The sequence below is a fragment of the Gekko japonicus genome, unplaced genomic scaffold (assembly GCF_001447785.1).
Source record: "Gekko japonicus isolate JY-2015 unplaced genomic scaffold, Gekko_japonicus_V1.1 scaffold1070, whole genome shotgun sequence".
Lineage (NCBI taxonomy): Eukaryota > Metazoa > Chordata > Lepidosauria > Squamata > Gekkonidae > Gekko > Gekko japonicus.
Window position 1 is genome coordinate 72,300 of NW_015173153.1, and position 14,449 is coordinate 86,748.

The window sequence follows — 14,449 nt, forward strand, 5'->3', positions numbered from 1 at the left end:
AGGATAATTTCTCTAAGTTTTAGAAGCCAAACAAAGAAGCAGTAGCTGTAGTAGTAGTAGTAGCAGCAGCAGCAGCAGCAGCAGCAGCAGTAGTAGAACAAAATAACAGTTATCATATCATTCCTGAAATTCAGCATCAGCCCTGGGTTCAGGCCTCCTGGTAGAGCTACGAGCACTGAAACAAAAATTCCCAATTCAGGCTCACTTCAAAAGTTGCACAGAAGTGGAAACAGTGGGTACATGTGTGACGTGTTTCCAGTGTAAGGTTCAAAGAGTTGAATCATTATTTCCCCATGGTGAGATGACAGAATTCCAAACATAACTGAAGCTTATGTATTTCCACACAGGGAAGATGTATATGTTCTTTGCATACACATTAAAAAGGAAGGGCAAAAGCAGATGCATAAGTTATTTCTGTATCCAACTGACCTTCATATGACCCTTTTCTACAATTGTACATTGCAGTTTTTTCTGCAACGTCTACTAGTTGAAGTAGACGTATACCTTCCCACAGTGGGATGGTTTGATTTTAGTTATATTTTTCTCTCTCTATCCACAGCTGCTGTAGCTAAGCAAAAATAGTCATAAGAGCCTGCTGGATCAGATCAGTGGTCCATCTAGTCCAACATCCTGTCTCTGACAGTGGCCAACTAGTTCCTCTGGAGGTCCAACAACAGGGCACAGAGGCCAGGGCTTCCCCTGATGTTGCCTCCTGGCACTGGGATTCAGAGGGTGACTGCCTCTGAACGTGGAGGTTCCCTTTAGTCACCATGGCTAGTAGCCACTGATAGACCTTTAGGGGTGCCAGCCTCCAGCTGGGACCTGGGGATCCTCCAGAATTACAGCTCATCTCCAGACTACAGAGATCAGATCTCCTGGAGAAAATGGATGCTTTGGAAGGTGGATTCAATGGCATTGTACCAGACTGAGGTCCCTGTCCTCACCAGGCTCCACTCCTGAATCTCCAGGAGTTTCCCAGCCTGGATCTGGCAACCCTACCCCCCCATCCCCTGTCAATGGCCAGGGGAAACTGGCAACCCTATCTATGAATCTGTCTACCCCCCTTTTAAAGCTGACTATGCTTGTGCCCATCACTACATCCTCTGCCAGCAAATTCCATATTTTAATTTACTGTGTAAAGAAGTATTTCCTTTTTGTCCATCCTGAATCTACTGCTCATCAGTTTCATTGGATGCCCTCAAGTTCTATTATTGTGGGCGGTGGAGAAACAACCTCCATCCTGAATCTACTGCTCATCAGTTTCATTGGATGCCCTCAAGTTCTATTATTGTGGGCGGTGGAGAAACAACCACCCCCCATAATCTCCTGCTTTTAGTTGTTACTAAACATCTTTCCTTAAGTTACACAGGACCTGATTTCAGCACTACATTCTCATAATTTCAATATAATATAGATATTTATTCTATAGAATTTATAGCACACCTCCTCCCCGTGCATACACACAGAGTTATGTGGATTCATTGTCTTTCTAAGTAAATGCATGGAAGGAAGAGTGTAAATAAAAAGGAAGATAGAGAAACATGCTATTTGTGGCTGTGTGACAAAAGCTGATCCAGGCTAAGTACAGTGCCTGATCCAGTAGCAGTACATGTTCAATTGAGAGCCTTACTAGAGAGAAAGTCAGCAATGGCCTACTAAAAATGGTATTGCTACAGAGGGAAGAAATTATGTTGTAACTGATCCCCATTATTCTCATCAATGGAATAAATTAGAATGACAGTGAATCCATTGAACTGACGGGAAAAAACATAGATGTGAATTGGTCAGGCATTCCTTACCTCCCCCAGTTGCAATATAAAAGAACACAAGTCTTAATTAAGGAAACATCAGCAGTCATCTCCATTGTACCAGATTATCCCCAACTCCTATTTTCATTATAGATATTGACAAAATTGTATCAGGATATCACAACAAGAGTGGAGGAAGTGAGTCTGAGGCCAAAAATCTAGCATACTTGAATTCTGGGAAATCCAAGGACATTGTGGGATGGCAAAGACCAGAGAGAAAAATACGAATTGATCAAGGTGACATTACACCCCAGGAAGAAAAGAAGAACAGAAAGCCAAACTTCACACACCCCAACTTTGTATTCTAGTCAGCCTCTAGATCTTGCCTGAGGGTTGAAATACCAGCCTGGAAAAGAGCAATTTCATTTACAACTTAGCACCATTATCTATTATGTGAATAGGCCCTCAGCAGAAATAAAATCCAGGCACATTCCTAGTGGATTCAGTGTTGGACAGGTAGCATTAGTAGCTATCAATCTGCAATATATTAAGAAATATCTACTTATTCAAGCTTTGGAGCCTTTCAGCTGCTTCAGCTTAGCTCAACTTTTCTGGCTCCCAAGTCTTCAGTGAACTCCAAAGTTAAGTAATAAAAGAGGAAAAATATAACTACAGAGGGTCTATTTAGAACTTTTTGGCATGAAACATGCAAGGGGAGGGGTGGTAAAGGCGGGGAATGCTGTTTATCTTGAGCAAGGATTTCCTTAGCTCTAGATGAGAATGCTTTCTTTTTGTCAAGCATAGTTAATGGTCACCCAGCAGCAGTACAAAGAGCAGCTCTCAGAAGTTTAGAATCAACAGGGTGCGACTGCCAAAGCTATAGGCCCAAACAGATCAAATATGTGGTAACAGCACAACAGCACACTTGATGTCTGACAAGACCAATGACGATTATGACGAGCAAGAGAGGGGAAAGTTTGTGCAGTTAATATTTTTTCTCCGGGGGGGGGATGTCATCATCCTCCTCCCTGTAGGCAAATAAAGGTCATGACTGAGACAGAAGAGGCGAAATATATCCACAGCTGGAGTCTACAAATGAAGGGCAAAGCACACTCACAAGGAACTGCTGTTTAAATGCATGTTCTCAGAGCTTAATCACTGCAGCACAGCCTCGTGATCACACTGGGGGACTTTCAATTGGCTCCTCTAGCAGTGTATCAAGCTCTGGTAGTCATTAGTTGTATTTTTTCAGGAAACACCCGCTGAACACTACCCCACCTCTGCACACACACTGAGCCCACCAGACTTTTATTAGAGATAGTAGGATTACCACCCCTCACCATCCATTCATGTGGCCAAAATCAAGTCCTCTTTTTTATCTGGGGCCACCACCAACCACGTCATTAGAACATGTGTCTGGAGCGTCGGCTTGGCTCAAGGCAGCTTTTCTTGCTGCTGCCCATTCTAATTTTGAGCATTAAGCATTAATTCTCTTTCCAGATGGCTAAGAACTTTCCAAGCAGACCAATAAAAATCCAAAGAGCAGCTAAAGGCCATATTCAGAATAGGAAACTTCTGTATAATAGATCTTTAACATGTTTTAACTCTGTATTGAAGACAGAGCCAGAGAGCATTCTCCTCTTTCATAGTATAAAATGAACTGGGCAAGTCCAATTATGTATTTGTTTCCTAGATTTTATTTGGGAAATTCACAGTGCAGAGATTATACCTGTTGGGTTTGCTCTATCCCATGTTGCAATCCCATGTGGATGGCTGGTAGTGGAGTTGACGTGTGCATACAGGATGAGCAAAGTTAGGCATGCATTCTCCCTTCTACATCCCTGTTTAGAATATTGTTAAAACGTTACAAGCAACAGAATTGTTACAAACTTCCTAACAGATGGCTTCTTGCTTAATCAATATATTGCTAGCATCAACGATTTGTTAAATCATCTCTGAAAGAGGAGAACAATAGTATTAAAGAATAATTAAATGAGAAGGAACATTTCTAACTAGGGTTGCCAGATCCCCTTGCCATTGATTTGGGGACCATTCAGAGGATGGGCAACATCGTCACATTGGTGATGTTGTGTGTGACACTCTGCTTTTTGGGCAAAAACTCTATGGTATTTTTGTTTCAAAACCAAACAGTTTGCCCCAAAACCAGTGTCATGTGTGACATTGCCAACACAATGACATCACTTCCTTATTTGGGGCTGGGGTTTCCCCCACCAGCCAGCAGGCGTGTGGCATACAGTCCCCAAAAGTGGGAGAACCTCTGTTGGGACCTGGGGGCTGGCAACCCTATTTCTAACTGAGAAGGAACAGTTCAAGCCAGTCCAATAACTGCATAACACAGAAAGGCTGGTGAAATTATAAATTATCCAGAAGAGAGGGAAGAAGATCTGAAGCAGGGCTGGCTCACTGTCTCTTGTAGCAACTATTAGGTTGTGCCTCTCTATTTAGTCCACAATTAGAAAAGTTTGCAGGCCATGATGAGTTACATCCTGGACAAACAATAATATCACTTTAGCATATTAAAAATACCGAGTTGACTTCACAACATAAATCATAGTTGTATTTTTTAGGTTTTTTGTATTTTTCATATGTGTATGTGTGTGTGCGCATACCTGGAACTTCGCAGGGCTCTTTTTGTAGAAAAAGCCCAGCAGGAACTCATTAGCATAATAGGCCACAGCCAACAGCAGGAACCTATTAGCATATTGGGCCACACCCATGACAGCACAGCTCATTGGCATATTAGGCCGCAACCCCATGTTACCAGAAGTGTGCTCATCCAGCCACACCCACCTTTTGCTTCTTATTCTGTTTATCTTGTTTGTTGTCAAAACCCAGGGCTTTTTTGTAGCAGGAACTCCTTTGCATGTTAGGCCACACACCCCTAATGTAGCCAATCCTAATGAGTTCCTGATGTTGGGTGTGGCCTATTATGCTAATGATTTCCTGCTGGGCATGGCCAACTTGGGAGCCAGCCGGAACTCCGTTCCTGTGCATTCCCGCCCAAAAATAGCCCTGCCTGGAAGTCATGGTGACCTCTGGTGACCCCTACTGGGGGCCTGGAGGATATTCAGAGGGGTGGCTGAATAAATTCTGCCCCTGCCTCTGGTATTTCAAGGAGGTCTCCCATCCAAGCACTTGCCAGAGTTGAACCTGCTTAGCTTCTGAGATCTGACGAGATCAGGCTTGCCTGGGCTATCCAGGTCAGGGCAAATCATAGTTGTATTAGGTCCTTTCCACACTAGACCTTAAATCCTGGTTCAACCCTGTCCCCGAACTTACATTCTACACTAAATGCGAATTCACCCCTGTAATTATTTCAGAGTAATTTTACATTCGACACTACACTCCAGTTCACCCCTGTAATTATCTCAGGGTATTTTTTGTTTCCACATTATATTGAGGTCACCCCGGTTTCGCCCCACACTTGTCATGGGATAAACGGATGCTGTTATAACCAGGGCTAAATGCCAGGTATTGTCCCGAGTTGAACTCTGATAAGAACCAGGGATGAGATCCAAGTGCGGAAAGGACCATAGTCATCTCTAACCTATATATAAGAATAATCATGCTTTCAAGCACCCATGTTTAAAGGAAAACAGACTTACATGTGGGAGATGTGCAAACACCCCTCAACCAATTCAGAAATGGCTTGCAAATCAAGCTATTCCTCTGTCCCCAAAAACGAATACACATTGGTTTATACTGAGCCTAATTTTCAATTCAGACCCCATTGAAAACCCAATGACATCATTATGAACATGAGCTGGATCACTCCCCCCAACTACCTGCAACCTCTCCCCTCCATTCTGGCTCTGCCCACAAGACCATGAACCCCATTGCTACTTTATCTGACCTGTGGGCAGCGGTTAGGGTTGCCAGGTCTGGCGGACGAGCAGGCAGGGGATGAGGGTGCACTTACCAGGAGCAGGGAGGAAAGAAGCCAGAAATAAATGCGACAGGCCCACATCCCTCGGAAGTGATGCAGGCACGTCAGGGGCAATGCTGTAGTGTCTATGTCACTTCCAGGTGATGCAGGAACATTGTGTTTATTTCCAGCTTCTTACCTGTTTTTTTTTTGGGGGGGGGTAATTCCCCCCAGCATCCAGCTGGCCGGCAGCAGAGAGGAGCACCAGAAACCAGGGGACCCCTGCCTGACTGGAGGCCTTTCCCTGGATCCCTCCCTGTTTGGGGGAACAAAGTAATTATTACGACCCAGCACAACTTCTTTTAGCCTTACAAGACATTATTTTAAAAAAATGAAAGAGAAAACATTCACTAAGTCTATGAATGGCTACTAGTCATGTTTACTGAGAGCAACCTCCACATTAATTAAAAAATGAAAGAGAAAACATTCACTAAGGATTAGTCTATGAATGGCTACTAGCCATGTTTACTGAGAGCAACCTCCACATTAAGAGGCACTAATCCACTGAATCCCAGAGCCAGCCCAGAAGGTAACATAAGGGGAAGGCCTCAGCCTCTGTGCCCTGTTGTTGACCTTCCAGAGGAACTGGTTGGCCGCTGTGTGAGACAGGATGCTGGACTAGATGGACTATTGGTCTGATCCAGCAGGGCTCTTCTAAAGTTCACTAGCTAGCAAGCCAAGAGAGGTATGAGATCTATTCAGGTCCTCTTCTAGATGAGTAATTGGTTAATGAACCATAAGCAGAGGATAGGAATAAGATAACCATGTTCACAATGAAATGAAATAAGCAGTACATTCCTCTAAGCATCTGTACTGGGACTGATGGTGTTTAAATTATTTGTAAATGAACTGGTATGGTGGGGGGGTGTGACTTAGTCAAGTTTGTGGACATCACAGTTCAGGACTGTGGAAACAATCCCATACAGGCTGCAAAAATCTCTGAAAGTATTAACAATGTAGATTCAAAGTAAGTATAAAGTAAAGCAAACTGGGGCAAAAAATCCTAAATTCCCATGTACACTGATGATATCTGAACTAGCTAGGAGAATTAGCTTGCCATGGCATCATACTGCCAATGAGACATCACCTCACTGTGCAGTTAAAACAAAAGGGCAGGGTCCATAAAAAACATTATTTGGAAAGAGAACAAAATTTAAATGATCTATATTGTAATGCCCATATATGAAACTATGGTGCAGCAGCATTCGGAATACTTTTGGTGTGCCACCTCAAACTGGATAAGGTACAGATAAGGTTGACCAGCAAGGAGCTGAAATGCCTTCCTTATAAGGCAAGGGTGAAGCATTTGGGGCTTTTAGTTTATAAAATAATTACTATGAGGGGCATGAAAAAGGTTTACACAATTATTAATGGGGTGGCGACAGTAGAGAGAGAAAATTAGCTTGATTTTGTGGGACTTGGTATCACTCAGCCAAAACTGAGAATGTGAGTACTTCTTCTAGTAAAGCAAGATACAGTTCCTGGGCAACACAATGTTGCAATAAGGCTATGAAGCCATCCTTAGGTTTTGGCAAGCAGTAAGCAGAGCATGTGTTCAAGCCCCATGCCCCCTTTCTCTGCACAATAAATAACTGGGTTGTGCTCTTGGCCTGGCAGCAAAGAATCTTTGCATGTAGCATATATGGAATGTACAGACAGAAAATGAGTTTAAACAAGTTAATTTTATATTGATAACGTTTTCCCCTAATGCTACTTCCCTTGACTTTTTACAGGCAGCTGAACCTTTGAAAATTAATAATAGAAAGCTTTTTACTCCTGTCCTCAGCATACTTTGGTTTTAATAACAAGACTGATAGTTATTTCAGAAATATATCAAGAAAGATTTCAAAAGCTACCTTATTTTATTAGGCACAATTATTAAATTTTCTATGGCATTTGCAGTTCATTTTTGCTAGTAAGCATTATACGTTAATCCTTTGAGTTCATATTGAGTTTAACCATATGAATTTTCTATCATAGAAAAGTACAATGTGCACTGGCAGTAGCAAAGGGATGAAGAATTAACAGTTATCAAATTTTAAAGTGAAAGCCATTTCTGCTTGAGAATTTGCTGCCAATGATCATACTTCCATGTAGAAACATGAATATCTCATTGCTGGCCAATAATAGCAGCAGGCATTCCTTTTCAGTTGCATATGGTATACACACATAAAGTCTAGGCTTTAGTAATAGGAATTTGGACTTTGAATACTGTAGGTTTAGGAGACATTAAGTAATCTGGGAATCTGGTACAACATTTTCTGTAGCAATAGTACCTGATTATTTTTTACAAGTTCCAGATATGGAGATTAATCATTTGGGAAAAGGGCAGAAAACAAAATTCACTCAAGAGTTGTGGCATATCTGTTTGGTCCTGGTTTCACATACATATGGACTCTTCTTCCTTGCAGGTCTTCAAGCAGAGGCTGGATGGCCATCTGTTGGGGCTGCTGTACTTCTATATTACTCCAGTGAGCATGGAGTTGGACTAGATGACTTCCAAGATCCCTTCCAACTCTGTGACTCAGATCATAAAGCACAGATCAGAGTCAATTGAAAAGCATTGTGGATGAAGTGATATGTAGCAAATAGGGTTGTCAGCCCACTGCTGGTGACCCCCAGGATACTGACCCCATGACATCATTTCCAGTTGAAGACCCAGCAGTGATGTCACAGCCCTCTAACAATGCTCTAGGAATTCCATAAATCATTATGGTGAAGACCACAGAGATTATTGAAATTCCTAGAGCATCTCAGGAGATTGTGGTGTTACTTTCAGGATTTTCTCTGCAAATGACATCATGGTGTCAATGACACCATTTCCTCCACTTAACCACTACACCAGTTTGGTGTAGTGATTAAGTGTATGGACTCTAATCTGGGAGAACCAGGTTTGAGTCCCCCCTCCTCCACTTACACCTTCTGGATGACCTTGGATAAACCATAGTCCTGGCAGAGCTGTTCTTGAAAAAGGGCAGTTTCTGTCAAGAGCTCTCTCAGCCCCACCTACCTCACAGGGTGTCTGTTGTGGGGAGGGGAAGGGAAAGGTGTTTGTAAGCTGCTCTGAGACTCCCTTGGGTAGTGAAGGGTGGGGTATAAATCCAATATCTTCTCCTCCTCCTTTTCCTTTCCATTTCCAAAATGATCACCTTGGGTACAACAGTGGGAGATTGCGTGCACCACCTAGTATGTAGCAGCCCTAGTAGTAAAATGAATGTTCTGACTCCATTGATCTATGATGGTTCATTCACACATGCAGACACTATAGACACCAAGGCTGAACAGCTTTGTGCAAACCAGTTCTAAGATCAGATCCTGAGGAGAGGATCAGAATCTGAGCTCAGGACAAAATAATAATACAAATATAAATATCAACGTCATGAATTTTAGAGGGCAAGAGCCAAAGACAATGCAAATAGCAATAAACTGGGATGCCTACCAGATTAGCCATATTGTGAAGTGTCATTTCTCACAACTAGTTTTTATGCTTTTATAAAGGACGCACGCATTGGAGTGTCCACTAGACTCTGGATCAGATGAATGTACCTTAACTGATTCCACTACCAATAATATGGAGACTACATATACAACATGCAAATAACATGCATTTGCCATTACACCCTCACATCTCTTTAGGTAGCCAGCTGCTGAACATGCACCTGCTCAAATGTCTATTGTAAACAGCAGAGACATCCTTTTTGGCTCTGCTGAAAATGTGCATAATGGAAAGACACATTTTATTTAAAAGACCATCATTTTTCGTGATTAAAATAATCCACATCAGAAAAGATTTTCCCAATAATTTTCTAAGTTCCCATTTATCATAGTTTTGCCACAAGAAGCCACAGTAATTTCATTTTTCTTGACTTCTATTAAAAAGATCAATAGTTATGATTCCAAAGAGTCTCAGCTAAGGAGAAGATGGAGCAGGTCTGTAATCATATATGAAAGTATTGGTTGTTGTTAGCAAAAAGAGTTATTTGTAAAGACAGTGGCCCCAAATGCAAGTACTTAAACATTTCCATTGGTCTATGGTTGATCAGCTCTACCTAGCAATATTTCACTTTGCATATTATTAAATATAAATAATAAATTACCATATTAGAAGAAGAGAATCACATTGGTCTTGTTCAATATATTGCCACCATTCTAAAGTAATATTAATCTTAGGGAAGAGTAAGAGTCCAGTAGCACCTTAAAGACTAACACAATTTGTGGTAGAGTATGAGCTTTCCTTTTTTTTTTTTACCATTTTGTTCATAAAATTTTCCACGTTTTATATACAAAAGAGAAGACAAATACAGCTCTAAAGCGTATTTCCTTTTGCAGATATCTTCACATCGTTTACATTAAATATCCAACGCACTCTACAATTTGCCTTCTTCAGTTAGTTTAAAACAAATTTTGACTCTTCCAGCCAATTATAAAAACTAAACCAATATTTTTCATATTTCTCTGCACCTTTTTCTTCAATAATGCAAGTTAATTTTTCCATCTCTGCTATTTCAAACACTTTATAAATAATCTCCTCTTTGGAAGGAATATTCTCCTCCTTCCATTTCTTGGCCAATACAATTCTTGCTGCTGTCAACATTTGCATTATTAAATATATCTCTTTTCTCAGAAAGGTATCAGGTATTACATTTAACAAAAAGCATTCTGTGAGGTAGGTTAGGATGAGACTGCATGACTGGTCCATGAACCTGGATCCCCCAGCTCCTAGTCCAGTCCTCTGAACTAGCTCGCCATGCTGGCTCTCATATCATCATAAACAGAATGCTTATCTGTGGAAGTGGTTCTCAGTCCTTAAGTCAACAGTGATCAATAGAGATTGTATTGTATAAGTAAACCAGCCTTACAGCCCATGCAAATCAATGGGGCTTAATAATGTCAGGCAATTCAATCCTATGGTTTAGCTAAAATGGCTTCAGCTACGTTGAAACTTAATGTAGTGTAAATGTAGTCGAGATCCCGTGCTCCAGCTCCAGCAGAAGAAAGGATGTAGCAGATCACATCATAAGCTTTTACTGAAAGGTATCACTGGTAGAGTGAATTATGTAGTTACAGCCTTTTTGTTCTAGCCTGTCGTCTGTGCCATTCAAAGCTGCATATGCTTTTCAGTGGAAGTGGTTCACATATTTAGAGAGCCAGACCCATAACAGGTACAGTGTTTCTCATCTCTGCAGAGACAAAAGGAACAAGAACATAGTGACTTGTGATCAGGCACTCACAGAATTAGTAACTGAGAAAAGATGCTTTACCATTCTGTATATCACTCTCCTGTGGAATGTGCACTCATCTAGTTATCCCACAATGTCTAGATTTTGGGATGATTCGTCATTAAGGGAGACATGCATCCGATGGATGGTGTTGCCTGTAAAATTTTAATTTTTATTTATTTATTCTTTGGATTTGTATCCCACCCTCCCCGAAGGCTCAGGGTGGCTAACAAGGGCAAAATGCCAAATTCTAACAATAAAAGCAGTATAAAATACAATAATACAAGTATTACAGTTAATTAAAATTAGTAAAAATAAGTTTTCGGTGCTCCGATACTCACTCCGAATCATAAAACCAAGATGGTATTCTGAAGATGTTTTAGCTAAACAACAGCAACAATATATGTCCCCACAACCCTGTTGTCCACTAGGGACATCTCGCACCCTCGATGATTCCCGTACCTGCGGTAGTAGAGTGCGGTGATGAAAAGGCGTTGGTGGAATAATGGTGGCGGCGGCTCCTACTCAAAAGCCTGGTGGAAGAGCTCCGTTTTACAGGCCCTGTGGAACTGTACAAGGTCCCGCAGGGCCCGGATCTCCTCTGGGAGCTCATTCCACCAGGTAGGAGCCGCCACCGAAAACGCCCTGGCCCTGGTCATAGCGAGTTTGATGGTCTTGGGGCCTGGAATATCCAGGAGGTTTCGGATCCCCGACCGTAGTGCCCTTGGGGGAACATGCGGGGAAAGATGTTGCTAACCCCACCCCAGTTCAGATTCTGCAACAAAGAATGAATCAGAAATGTTGGCTCAGCAGTACTAAGGAATAGGTAGTGAATGGCTACACAGTCCCTGGCCATGGATGAACTCAATCATTTAAAAAAAAAAAACTGTAAAAACCCCAGTTCTGAAATCCCTTCATGTGCCCAATGACATTATAAGAAGCATGACAAAATGTCCAAATGCCTCCTCTGCTAGCGCACAACCTTTCCACTTACCTGGCCTGACTTGGCCACAGTAGCAGCAGTCACAGAATGTTTCTGAGTACCCACACTCCCTGGTCCCTTGACTGCTGAAATCTTTCCAAGCTCAACACATCTGCAACCCCAACTATTATTCATCCCACAGCCTAACTCTAGCCACCAGTCTTTTTTTTTTCCCTTCAGAAAACAGCAATGACATAAATCTCAATGTAATCACTTCTCTTTCCTCTATTTACACAACACGGAGTTCTCTCTAGGTTTACAATGTCATATGGAGCATCAGAGAATCTGGTCCTGCCTCACTCACCTTAGCCCAAACATGCAAACAGAAGAAAGTATGGAACAGAAGTACAAGCAAGAGGAATCATTCAGAATTCCTTCCTTCCTTCCTTCCTTCCTTCCTTCCTTCCATCCTTTTCTGTAACATAGACACACAAACACACACACAGCTTTTCTGGTACATAGTCAAAGAAGAGTGGGGAAAAACATTTTCATTATGTTTCATTCAAAGATCTCTAAGCGTTCCACATGCTTCTTTGTCAGGGGATCTATATTTCTAGAACACTGTAATTATCCTTAAAATAGTTTTGCCATACCCAATGTGCACTGATTGTCTGTCTTCAGTTTTTAATTCTCTGTAATCATATATTTATTTGTTAAAAATTTGTTTTGTGTATTATTTTTGATCATGGGTGTTGAACTGATTTGTTATGAGGGCCAGAACTGACATAAATGAGAACTTGTTGGGCTGGGCCATGTGTGTCATAAAATGTAATGCCAGGTAGCAGAGATATAAACTTTATAAAGGACACAAACACAAAAGGTCTTTTTTAACTTAAAAACATGCTTAAAACATTAGCACTCTTGCAATATTTTGTTTATTGAACAGTGTCTGATAACTGACACCTCTTACTCTGAATTATTGCATCAAAATGTCTATGCTGTTGCAATCTTGAGTATGTTGTTCAGGTGTGTATCTGTAAGCTGCAAACCTACGATGATGCAGCAGCAGCAGAACTGGAAGAAGAAGCAGAAGACAGCCAGTTCCACTGCGGGCCTGATAGAAGCCCTCCAGGGGTCTGATCCAGCCCCCGGGCCACATGTTTGACACCCCTGTTTTAGATCCTCTGACAAAGTGTGCAAAATACTTTGTAGCCAGGTGGCAGGACTGTCCCCTCCACTGTCCCCTCCTGGGGCCTGGGGCCAACAGTCCGGACAGTGAGGTCTTCCAGTTGCCAGCAGTGGGTCATGAGGAAGAGGTAGCCATGCTGCTGGCTACTCCAGAAGTCTGTGTTGAAATGGACAGTTTAGCCTTGTGCTCTGGAGACCTCAGCTGTGACCAATGCCACTGTAGATCAATGCATGGCAGGAAATATTTGCCAGCTCATGAAGTACCAGGGAGCCAGGTGGTGTAGCAGCTGGTGAAAGGCTACATCCTCCACAAGGGAGATGGGTTGGCCATCCACAACAATCATCTCTCTGATGAAGTGAGTGGGTGCTTCCTGAACACTCCCCCTTGCCCTTTTGAATGGCACCTTCGACATCCCTGGGAGCATGACCTCTTGGAGGGAGGCCTGCCTTGGGGTCCCAACCACAGTACCCAGAGTGTGCTGAGCCTTTCTCAGAGGGGCCTTCTGCTCCCTCTCTGCTTGTCCCTGCTAAGAGGGAGTGGGCCTCTTCCTCCTCCCACTACCCGTCAATCCTTCCTCCGGCAGCAACAAAGTGGGTGCCTATGGGAAAAGACAGGTGTTGGGTGTTTGTGCCCCTGCAGACATGGGTGTGGCACACCTGGCACTCTGACACATGGGTCACTGGAGAGGATGCATAAATGTTTCCACAGGCTGGAGTAGAAATGGAGCCCCATGATTTGAGCAGGTGAGACTAGACACAGCTGCTTTCTGGCACCGGGCTGGAAGGCTCCAGTGGGTGATATACTTGGGGAAGCAGGAGCAGGAGGGAGTTGGGACTTGGGTGGGGAAGATGCTTCTCCCCAAATCTCTGAACCACTGCAGTCAGAGGATTTCTCTCCAAAGAGTTCTAGCAACTGCTGTGGTCTGGACATTGCTAATGCCTGTCTCCTCTTGGGAAAGCCCCAAGGACAGAATAGGGGAAGAAGGCTCCAAGAGCCCTGGTGCTGCCCTGCTAGGGCAGGACTCCAGGGGGGTTGGGTTTTGTACTTAGGGACAGGGGCCTCTGGTTCTCTGTGGGAGGAGGGCTTCTTCCCCCCACAACGAGCACCCCTTCCACCCACTTTCACCTTCATGGTGTTCACCAAGCCCCTGTGTTCAGCATGAATGCAGAAAGGACAGAACCAGATCCCTGGTTCCAGAATACTCCCAAACCCCCACAGCAGAGAGAAGAGGAGATTCGTAGCAGGAGAGATGGGGGATAGAAAGGCACAGAATAGCTGTGTTCAGCATGAGCACAGGAAGAGCAGGCCCAGCTCCCTGGTTGCAGAAAACTCCAAACCTCCCACAGCACAGAGCAGAGGAGATCAGAGGAGATTTAATTTAAGGGGCTTCTGCAAAAACATTTGGAGGAACGGGCTGCATTCCTG